Here is a 12443-nt window from a genome sequence, read left to right as displayed (position 1 = left end):
GTCTTTAAATCGCTGCCAGGAAGGGAGCCCACCGTGGCAAAAGTGAAGTTTCAGTTCCTTGGGTTTGCAAAAGTGGTGCAGAGTATGCAAAGGTTTTTCACCAGCTGAAAGACCAGGTAGCCAAATGTTTTAACTTCTTTTATTGCTCAAGTTCTCCTTGCTGAGGAATGCAGGGAGTGTGAGGAGGAGCCACAGATGGGTGGTCTGTGTACACTCAAGAAGTATGCATGAGCAGAAAACCTCAAACACCAACAAAAACCCCAATGAAGAGAGTTACTGAATTTGAAAAGTAACTCATCTTCTATGGCTAGTAATTCTCAATTAATCTAGCATCGTTGTCCAGTTTACTGTGGAAAGCATTCATTCAGTCATACTGGGATTGCAGCAGGACAATAAATAGTCTGCCTGCTCAAGGTCAGTCCATTTATGGCAACCTCCTGAAGTGGTGCTTTCCCTGTGGAATACCCCACTAGGCTCATCCTTCTGTACTGTGGTCTGTGTCTGCCTCCTGAAACAACTAGAGGCTCAGGTCCTTGCAGGGGAGGATGATGGACTGTCAGTAGCTGGTGGTCTTCTCTCCTCCATGATACTAGCCTGTAGCTCCTAGAGTTGCACTCAGCAAGCTCAGAGGGACCCCACAGCATCCTTCTACCATCCCCTCACTGTCTTATATTTCTAATACAGTATTTTCCTTCGTGAGCTATGACTGGTGTTGATGGTCTCTAGCAGTTTGCTGGCTGGTATTTCAGAGACTTTCGCAGCTGGGTGATGCGTAATGAGACCCTTCGCTGGTATGAGATGATGCTGTGCTATTGATTTTTGGAGAAATTGTGCCTGGTCCTATAAGCTGACCACCCACACTTTTGGTAATTGTTGGTTTTGTCTTTTCTCCTTTCCTCATTTTCTTAATCAGATTAAGTTTTGAAAGACAATCCCTCTCTTCCACCCCACATGTTATGGGACTGGCTGGTCTGTATTTACCTCTTTTAGTTATGAAAAACCTCTGCCAGTGGGCATTGAACTTGTGCAGCAGATTGTTTTCAAATGCAGTTTTATTCTCAAATTCCAAAATGGTTTGTGTCTCTCAGTGTACATGTAAAATCTGTGCTCTAATCCTTCATAAATGCTAAAAGCCCTTGTAATTATTTTTTCCTACTCCATCCATTGCTTTTTCAGGGCAAAATCCTCTGTGCTTTGGTCTATGAGTAGGTGCCACTGACCAGACTCATCATTCTCTTAGTGAAATGGCTGCCATGGGGCCATTTATGTCCTTGAGTACAGTAGTGTGGGTTTGTCTCAAAATGCAGTTGTCCTTTATCTTTCTTACAAACCACCAGACAGTGAACATAAATCTGAGTGTTGCTACATTCTAAGTATAATGTACTTTCAGCATTGTTTTCTTCAAACTTATCTTCTGTGAGTCTCAACAAGTACAGCTAAAGCCATCTGCATTTCCCAATTTCTGTTAATATTGTAATTAGCATTATCCTGAAAATAAAATTTGACTAATTGCTAAATCTTGAACAGCCTATGTTTTACCTGTGGAGGCCGAATATGTATTATTCCTTCTTTGACCCCTTCCTCTGTGTAACAGATTGGTTTCTGGTTTACCAGCAGACTGACTGGCATGATGACAAATTTCATTTTGTCTCTGCTGTAAGAAGTAAGGCACATAGTATTAATGCAATCTTGTGTCTCCATTGAAAGATTGCTCCAATGCTGAAACTTTAAAATAACCTGTATAGGCATCACAGGCATGAAGAAAATCTTAAAATACAAGTAGGGCATAAGCTACTGTCAGATCACTTTCCTTATTCTGCATGGAGGCTGAGACAAGGATTTTCATTGTATGAATTTATCCACCCATTGGAAGCGCCTGTTTGCTAATACTGAGGCTTAAAGATGACAGTGTAATGTCAGCTTTTGAGGTATTTCACTGGTGACCATTATAAAGAAGGCATTCAGTTAACAAGCTTGCCCTCCTCTCCCAGTGATCCTCTGAGCTTCTCAAGCTGCTGGTGGATCCCAGTAGAACCCTTCCAGCTGCCAAAGCTCCTTTTTCCCCTTTGAATATTTCCATATGCTATCAGTAAGATATATTTCTAGGCCCTAGAAACACAGGGACATGACAAACTGTCTTTTAACTGAGTATCATTATAAATAATGGAAAGACAACCAGACTGATAATTTTATTCTTTTAATTGTGAATATAGGAAACTTTTTTTTAATACTATTATTTGGGAACTTAATTTTAATTTATATAGAAATTTCTGGCTGTCATGAATCTGACACCCATGCACTAAAAATCCCTCATGATCACACAGCCCTACCCTGGTGGATGCCAAAATCAGAACCTCGGCAGAGCCTCTGAGCTTTGACTGGATGTTTTCCCACACTGCCTCATTTTTCCCCTTTGCACAGAAGTGCTGAGAAGATGTGTGTGGAGGGGGATGGTACCTGAGAGAAAAATGTAAATCATAGCAACGTGACTGTCAAGAGGGTATCACTTTTTATTTCCTAGCTCATGTTCTCAGCAACAGCAGAGCTGCAATATTAAATTGTTTTGTTTTACCTCTCAGCTTGGTTTACTGGTGCCAGAATAGTTGCAGCCCCTCGAGCACAGAGGTAAGGGGACCTTGCAACTGAAAGCTTGCCTGGAGGTTTTGTTCCCCTTTGATAGGTCGGGCTGGCTCTCATTGCAGGAGCAGCTGGGAAGAAATAATTAGCATAACAAAGAGCTATATTATAGTATTGCATTGTGCATTTGGAGCCTTCGCATACCTTCACACGTTCGGTTACATGCTACATAAATCTGAATTCCGGGTAGAAATGGAAAAACACAAACTGAAAAGGAACTCAGCCTTTAAAGTGAAAATCATTTGAATACTCTGACTGCAAATGTAGAACCCTTCGGTGTTTTGGGCATAGCCGCACCGCAAGTGCCAGTGGCTGTTTGGCATGCGTGGCCAAGGAGAGCCCTTCTCCCCGGCCGGCGGTGTGGGAAGGTTCTGAGGGCGATGCAGGGCGAGTTCTTCCTGGCATACAGGAGCTGATGGACTGAGGTGGCGATGACCCAGGCAGCCCAGCAGCCGCTTTCTGCCCCTCCCAGCCCAGAGCTGGTGGGTTACCAAGGAGAAGGCTGGGGGTGCTCTGTTTTCATTGCTGGCGAAAAGCAACGCTGCGCCGTGGGAGCATTGGCGATCTGTACGGATTTAGTTGCACAAGAGGTTACAAACCCTGCAGAAAGCTCCTTTACCTGTACAGGTACCTCCCCGGGAGCTCCCAGGTGTTGTGCCCTCTCCTCCTGTCTTGCTCACGGCAAATCTGTCCCACGTATCTCTTACTGCCCCACGGCAGAGGCTGGATGGAGGCTACTATGGGCTGTGGCATTTGCAACACCCGTGGTTCCTTCCCCGGCTCATTTTGAAATAAACTTACACGCACCCATGCCTGCCCAGCTGCCCACTCACTGCAGCATATTTCTCTCCTCCCTTCTTCCCCCCATTTTGACTGTTTTTTTGCTGAGGAAAATTACCCATCCTGGGAGTTAGAAGAAATGCAGAGAATGGAGTAAAAGGAGAAAAAATTTCCCAGGAAAGGTTTTTCAGAACTGATCCTCCCCTGGGTCCAATATCTGTCAGACATGCTTGCAGCATGCAGCTGCATCATGCTGTCAGAAAAAGGGATTTAAAATCTAACCCGCATATGCCACTCTTTCTCTTGCTGCCTTGGATTGAGAATCCCTGGCAGGGCAGGAGAGTAAATCCTAGTTTAGGAAGGCAGGTCTGTCAGCCCTGCAGGCAGCCTGTATTGCAGCAGGGAGCTGAAAGCTCCATCCGTAGTGCTAGTGATTTCTGAAAACCTGAATGCACTTTACTCAGATATTTGTATCTGTACTTCACCCAGATATATGTATTTGGAATGACTCACCAAGCAAGGAGATGCAAACTGAGGGAAGACCCTGGAAGATCCTAGTATTCTGTCCTGGCTGTGCATGAGATAGAGAGGCTGCTGTGCCTCTGACTGAGGTAACTTGAGGGAAGAGCCAGATGCAGACTTTAAGGAAGGACAAGACCAGAGCCTTGCAATAGCACTTAGTGGTTCTTAAATGATTGTGGTAGTTTAGGAAACATAAACTTTCAAACAGTTACTAAGGACATAATGTTGTTCAGGCTTTATGCTTCTGATAGTGATAATAAAATTTATCAGAGAAACAAATTTGTCAAAACTAATGAGACTTTTTACATTTAAAACACACTGACATTGTGTTGTGCTTTCCTTCACAAGTAATGTCTAAAATAAGAGTTGTAGTTGAAAGAGATTCATGAGAAAAAATTACACAGATCTATTCTTTTGTTTACTTTGTGCACTTGACAGCCCTGAACACAGTCAGGTTCTCCGCTTTGCCTGTACAGTCTGTCAGTCAGCTTTCTGACATTTGTTTGAGCCTTTACATAGCAGCAGAGAAGACAGAACTGGTTCTTATAAAGAAAATATGTCCATGGAAACACAAAGGGTGCTGATGGATTCAGTGGTAAGGAGTGTCATTGGGTGATACTTTGCATTCGTCCATTTCAGTGGAAAAACATTAACAGACTGTTGAATTTAGATTTTTGGAGTGGGGTTGTGGGTTTTTTGGTATTGTTTTGTTGTTCATTTGTGGCTTTTTTTGTCCTATTTTTAAAATTTTTTTTAAATGGAGACTGCTTCTTTGCAGCTTGAGAGCATAAAACACCACATATAAGCACTGATGAAATCTTAAAAAGCAAGAGTTGAAAAAGCAAGAATCTCAACTAAGCTCCTGGCTGGTGTGGGAGCCAACAGGGCTTTAGTCCTGTCCTCACAGTGTACAGCCACAGACCCTGGGACTTTGATTCTTTGTCCATGTGTCCCACATGTTAAAAATCTCTTTCCTAGGCTCTGCAATGGTAGTTACTCTGAGTCTTGTAGAGGCACCACCAGATCTGTTTTCACTCAGCCTGTTTCTAACACTTCAGAAACTCTGTTGTTCCTTTCTATAACAACCATGTATCTTCCTCAGCCACATCCATCTACAGTGCCCATTTCCTACAGTTCACACTACTTAGATGGAAAAACAGTCTCTATGACTTCTCTTATCCTAACTTCTCTCTTTCATAAGAAATGTGGTCAATTTAAGCAAAACATATCAGTCTGAGCAGAGGAAGGCATGTACACCTCCAGTGATATCAGCAACCTGGCACAGGGGCAGACCCTTTGGGCAAGACTTGACAGAGGAGATCTGCTGGGCCACATACCATTCTAGGACATCCATGTAGTTATTTCCTCCTCCTCACAGAGATTAACTAAAGAAATAGAAATTGAGCAGCATTGAAAAGTTTTGGAGGTCAGTGAGAGCAGTTGGCTGCAGTTCTAGAAACCCTTGATGCTTGCCAGACCCACTGTACTTCCTTCAGGCCAGTACTGCAGAGGCCTGTAAGGCATGAAAAAACCTTCCTTGAGAAATGGGAGATTAGAAAAACCAGAGAGTTTTGTATGTGGACTTTTTTTTGGTAGGTATATTTACATGCATCTTCTTGTACCTGCAAGGCTTGACAAATATTTGGAACTGTTTGGTGATTGCCAAGCTTGTACATTATGAAGGACCTCTGCGTCCAGCCCCATGTGTGGCTAAGTGGTCTTCTCTGACTGTCAATTTGTCCTGGGGTTTGACTTGCCTGAGACATGAAGATTCTGCTTGAAAGATCTGCTCATGTTTGAATGAGACTTATTGGGAAAGAAACAGCTGCCTTAAAGCTCTCATATGGTTGTCTGGAGGAGCTGCAGGCTTGCTAAGGCTCCCAGAAGTGCAGCTACACAGCATCCATAGCTGACTGCTCTGACAGGAAGATGCATCTTTGCACAGCCCTCTGCTGCAGGTGAACCCATGTATCAGCCCTCCTGCCCCTGGTTCTGCTCATCCTAAATTCTCTCTGAATTTAGGTACTCGGAGGCTGTTAAGAGGCATCTCCCATGCCGTGGAACCTGGGCAACAGAGGTGATTTGTGGTGTCTGAACTAAGGCCTGAACACTTTTTCTTTTTTTTTTTGCTTTGCATCAATACTGCTTTGACTCAAATTCTTTCAGACTCCACATCGTTGGACAAGAACTGCTGCCAGACTTTCTGCTTTGAAGCGGAAGAGAAACACCTCCATAATTTGCTTAGCCAGTGCCAGAATATGGAGGAAGTCTGCCACAGTGCATGCCCTGATCCTGCTTTGGGGGAATCACTTAGAGCTGTTCTTGTTTTGACAGAGCTCATTTACCTCTCCCTAACTGCTGTAATCTCTTAAGAGTGCAATTGAGGTTGTTAATGAGAGTATCTTCATAAAGAATTTCCATATGCAAATTCCCAGTCTGAACTTTACTACAACAAAGTCTGTGTTGCTGGAATATATTTCTCTGCACCCACAACCATCGTTTTTTATTCTCTGTGCACCATACCCTCCACTACCTGCTCTGAGCTGCTTTCCGCAAGCTGGAAGTTGTGAGCGTGAGTCTAATTTCACCCTTCAGTAAGCAGGGAATTCAGAAAATTTAGAAGTGCTGGGATCAACACAAGGCACTCACATCTGTGATGGTTTTTGGAGTTAAAGCTGTGTGTGTAGCTGCTAAACTGTCATTTGCTCTGAGTGGGAACCTGAAACCTCTGTGAAGCTGCCTGCCCGCAGGCAGCGGGAGGCTCTGTTTGATGTGCCGGAGGGAGGCTGGGTGTAGCTTGTTGGAGGACATGCACATGTGTGTACACATTCTGTGCTGGACTGCTTCCTGGAGCCCTGGCCTTGTTCTGTCTTGTCTCTGGGCTCCTTAATGCGAGGGTCATTAGGACTATTCACTCTGGCATTTGTTCAGCCACATCCTTCTCTGTATTAGACAATGTCTACCTTGTAGTGTTTGATCCTGATCCAGCAGAAAATCTCCCATTAACGTGACTTCAAGAGAGGAACGTATTTTTCCCGGCCTCGGTCTGTTGGAGTTAATGGTGGTGTGCTGCTCTGTACATCATGACTGAATCAAACTTCCTTTCATCAGCACCAACTACGGTGCTTTATGCCTAAGCCCGGGATGCAGAGTGAAAAACTCAGGGATCCAAGTCAGAGCAAGAACCGACCTGAAGTTATCATGCAGCCTCAGGTTGTGTCTGTATCTATCTCCTGCTGTACTAAGCTGTCAAAGACGATTATCTCAAGAAAGCTTTTCTTGTATCTTTATATCTCATTAATTGGTGGGTCCTGCTCTCTGTCATGCTGGCACCTCTGGAGCAGGAAATGACATGATGAGTCAAACAGCAGAAATTCAATGTCATCTCTCAAAGAAAGACTAGATTGGTTTAACAAAGGTTGGAGAGGTCATAGCATACATGGAAGTGTGCTATTTAGTTTCTGCTGATCTTGATCTCAGGAAATGAAAACAGAAAAACAGATGTGAATTTATGAAGTGACATAAGGGTTGAAAGCAGCAACACAAAGACACAGTGGGAAAGAGGACTATTTAAGATGGCTCTTGGCTATAGAATGGAGCAAGATGAAATTAAGTTAATATCAGCAAGATCTGCTAAAATATAGAACAGCCTCCAGAAGAAACTTGGGAGAGCCTTTACTTGAGCCATTCAACTAGCCTGAACAAGGTGCTGGAAGAGAGGCACTACAGGGAATGATTCTGCAACTGCCATAGGGCTACAATGATCTAATAGTTCTTTTCCATCTTTAATCTCTGTGATCCTACAGTTAATCATCGCATATTCATTGTGAAATCTCTGCTCAGACCATTTGTTAAGCCTCTAGGTAACTAGTGAAAATTTTATACTCTCTAGAAGAGGAAAATATAGGAGTTTTCACCCAAAATTACACCAGACAGTGGGCTTGGAGCCACGATTTTGCAGGCAGAAATTTGGATCTGGGTCCAAATTTTGTGTCTCTACAATGGGCAGATTTGAAACACAGCTTCTTTGTTTCTGTCTAGTGCCACTGTAGTAGCTGCTGCCAAGAAATACAGATAGTGAATCAGAGATGGGTGCTTTTCCCGGAGCAGTGACAGCGACTAGCAGTTGCAAAGAGTTTTGAACTTTTGAATGTAAGGGTGTGAATGGAGGCTGTTTTTATCTTACGTTGTTTTTCCCTTGCATCTTTTCCCCACCATTTCAAATGTAGAGGTTGAGTCTTGTGTGCGATGAAGGTGGCCAGAAGCAAGTTCAGACCATTTGGAGCTACAGGAAACGCTATCTCTGATTTGTGACCTGCAAAGCATTGAGGAGGTGGGGGCAACTGTGATCCAGGAATTTGGTTTTGTCACTCTGTGAGAGGATTATGGATCTGTAAGCAACCCCGTGCTACTATGAAGGCTTGCACAGCAATTACTCCTGGAATTACTTCTACATCACCCTGCTAGTTGTAAACTTTTAGAATATCCCAGAAATAAGACTGAGTTTTGGGCTGATGGGTTCCCAAGAAATGAATTGTCAGATGCCCTGTGGCTCTTCCTCACCTGTGGAGCAGGCACAAAGGAAAGCAAGTAGCACTGGGGTTCCTCCTAATCAAAGGCTCATTGCTGGATGTCGCCTGTAATTTGGAGAATGTGGTGATGGCAAAATGGCTGCCAACAGTGGTCTGAAAGGACATAGAGGGGGAAAAGAAATGTACTGGGTCATGGAACTGGGTCATGAATTTAAACATATTTCTCTGAAATTTGCTGCCTTCCTTTTCTGACTTAAGAAATGGACTTCTCATTAGAGTTTCCATTTCCTTCCTTTATTTCACCACCAGCTTCACAACACTCATCCTTTGGTTTTCTTTAAGCTCGTCTTCTCCGTGATAGTTCTTTTCCATATGCATGGACTAGTCCTTAGGCAGCCACAGTAGCAAAGGGGCCTGCCCTGCTCTTAACCAAAACTTTCTGAAGGTTTTTATTAATAATTCCCTTTTCCTTGAAACAATACCAGAGAGTCCTGACAAACAAACTGGGTAACTGACTTCCCTTGAAAACTTTGCATTCCGTGTTCACTCCATGCAGGACAGATAAAAGAAGACAGTTTTTTTCACATAAGTTGATAGTTTGTGCTCCCCACAGTGGATATGACAGGATATGGTTTAACACTGTACTAATGTCTTGATGATTTTTTGCATCCACATTATGCACATTAGTAACGTGAGCAGTTCCTGGGTAAGAACAGATGAGCTTCTCATGGGGTTTTTCACTGTGTCAAGCATGGGAAGCAGGAGAAGCTGGAGGAACAGGAAGAAAGCAGTTTTGCTTGTAAAGACTATAATTTTGAGTTCAAATGGTTTTGTTTTCACCCAGAAATTTCACAAACTGAAGTTTTCAAGTGGGTTTTGCATGTGGGTTCATTTTCTTGCCAATGTTGCTTTTTGGGTGCAAAGAGGAGGAGGGAGCTGAGGAGGAGCTCCCAGGGGGAGCTGAGGCAGCTGTGTTTTGAGACATAGTGCAATGCTCTCCATGTTCCCCAGCCCCTTACTCATTGTTGGTGGCTCCAAGAGGAAGAATAAGCAGTTGGTTATCCATGGTTTGCTTCATGAGATGTATTGCATATCATTCTGCAGCTTCTGCAGATCTTCTGATAAAAGGCTAGAAAGCAACTCTGCAAAAATAGAAGAAAGCAAAAAAAAAAAAGGAAGAACTTTGCCTTACCAAGCCTTAATCATAGCCCAGAACACTTAGCGGAGAGGTCAGATGACCCATAAAAAACCCCACATTTCAGTTATGCCTGGGAATAGAGTACACTGAGATCAGCAGTAAAACAGCTTTTATACAAGTTGGGAGGATGCTGTAACATGCCAGGGTATTTTGCCAGTAGTGCCTTTTGGGGCTGTGTTATGTCAAGTTACATTTTGCACGGCTGTGTCCAGAGATGATCTTCCTTTGGCATTTTTTCTTTTTCCATTAATACATTTTCTGCTGCATTCAGTCATGGAGCAGAGGCAGTTTGTGTGCTTTCCTGGAATTCTTAAGCAGTGGAATTAGACATCAGGCTAAAGCAGTCCCTAGGTAGAAAGGGCAGAGGATTGCATTCGTGCAGTGGTGCTACATCTGCCAACAGATACACTGTGAGTTAAACCCCATCACAGTATTTTGTACTATTTTGGGCCCAAGAAGGCATGCCTTTATACAGTCTTTCCAACTATACTGTGTCTTTCTGGTCTGTGCCATTCCTAATTTCTTTCATGATCCTTCTCTTCAGTGGATGTTTCCTGGAATGCTTCAGGAAACATCCTGTCTTATTTAAGAAGGTTGTCCGTGGGTAGGAGGCAGGGAAAGCCTTCCCTTTGCCAACTACCTTCCAAACCCACAAATTCAACCTCATGATGACTGCATGTTGAAGTGGGGCTCTGTGTCTAGGGAAATCCACTGATAATGGTCCAATTCATCAGGAAGCAGCATGAGTAGCAGGTCCAGGCTGCAGTGTCAGGATAACTGTTCTCTTCTTGTCCTTACTCTCCTGTTGTTGGTCCAGTGTATGATTGCAGTGGGTTGACTATGGCCAGCTGCCCATCCAGCCATCCTCTTGCTCCCCTCCTCAACAGGTCAGTAGAAAATAAAATTAGGAAAAGCTAAAAAAAAAAAAAAAAAAGTCAAGATAAAAACAGGAATATCACTTACCAGTTACTGTTAGGCATAGCAGACTCAACATGGGGAAAATAAATTGATAATCTATTAAAATAGATTGGATAGTGAAGAAAAAAAAATAAGACAAACCACCACCTTCTCCCTCTCATTTTTCACAGGTACAACTTCACTCCCAACTTCTCTGCCTCTTTCCTCATAAGGTGGTGCAAGGGGTGGGAAATGAGACTTGTGGTCAGTATGAACAGTTCCTCTCAGACACACATTCTTCCTCATGCTGTTCCCTTGCTCTGGTGCGGGTCCTCTCCATTACCTGCAGTGCTACATGGGTGTCTCCACAGAGGAATCTCTGCTTTGTCACCTGTGGCACCTCCTTCTCGCACCTGTGTGTCTGCAGGGCACCTTTTAATTTTCCTCACACACTTTCCCTCAGGTACCACTGTCTTGTCTGTGGAGTTCAGCTGTACCCTGGGATGGGTCCACTGTGGGGAGAGGGATATTTGAGGGGGACTTTTGTCAACTGTGTGCATGTCCAGGGTCAGGAAACTTTGTCCTTTGGAGGTCACAACTTGCCACCAGCCAACAATCAGAGGGGATTTCTCAGAGCTGGGAGCAAGCAAGGGAGGGTGAATTTTTTGCCTGGGGTGAAAAAAATGGGAGCAAGAGAGAAGCTCCTGAACTGTAGGAGTATTTCAGGGGAAGGCGTGTGTGGCTGGAGGAAGGCTGGGACTGAGGCATTCTGGATTTCCTGAAGCTGTGGGATGTGGGAAGGCCTGTGGGTGACAGACTTGGACGGTGGTGAGGAAACGGCCCAGCACGGGGTAGGCAGCGGCCCAGGAGCAGGGAAGGGGCCCGCCCCGGCCCTGAGCAGCCACGGGCAGAGTGTGTCGCAGCTCCCAGAGGCGGCGAGGCTGGCGGGGAGCCTGGCTGGCTGGGCAGGCCTGAGCCCGCCATTCCCGCTCGGCAGGGCCCGGTCTCCCGGCCTGCTTGAGCCCAGCACGCCGGGGCCCAGAGCCGGGGATGCGGGGCTCCTGCCAGTGCCCACACCTGGGCAGTGCTGCTGTCCCACCTGCGGCGACAGAAAGCACCGAGTACCTGTTCACCAGCCTGTCTTGTGACTGTGCTTTACCTAAGAAACGCGGAGCTTTAGTGTTTTTCCTTCCTAATTAACGATTCATCGAGACAGCTGCAGCTGAGCATGGTTTAAAGCAACACGTTAACTTGGGCTGCTGGTGAAGTTTTGCAGACGGCTGCATTTTGTAACAGATACTGACATGAGCCAAACTTGGATCCAAATACCTCCCGGCTTTTAGATCTGCATCCTTTATGTTCAGAACGCTTCTACTTAATCATTAGTAAACTAGAATATTAAAAACGGCATCAAAGTGTGGCCATGAGCTAGAGGTTTTGTCAGAGTGGTTTAACCTTGGCAGTTTCAGAGCCAAAGCTTTGCATAAAGGAGAAATTCTAGGATAAATGTAAATAACACATGTCTGGAGGATTAGCTGTCTCTTGTCCAGAAATGCCACACCTTGTAATTAAAGAAGAGGCTGTTAGTATGCGACATAGGAATGCAGAGGGTGTGGACCATCTCAGATTTACAGGCTATCAAGTTTATGAAAGAGACTAAATACTGTTTAGTGTTACAAAGGTGGTAAGACCTTTGTTCAGCATTGCCCCAAAAACCTGGCAAGCCTCTGATGGGAAAACACTTTGCAAGTAAGATCTTGCTAGAAAAAACATCTGTAGGAAAAATTCAGTAGGGAAACTCCAGCAGCTTCTGAAATGACTGCTTTTCTTCATGCACTGCAACAGGATAATGATGTATAGGCTGAATGTCAATGTAT

The sequence above is a fragment of the Parus major genome, chromosome 3, assembly GCF_001522545.3.
Source record: "Parus major isolate Abel chromosome 3, Parus_major1.1, whole genome shotgun sequence".
NCBI classification, from domain to species: domain Eukaryota; kingdom Metazoa; phylum Chordata; class Aves; order Passeriformes; family Paridae; genus Parus; species Parus major.
Note: the sequence above shows the minus strand (reverse complement) of the source record.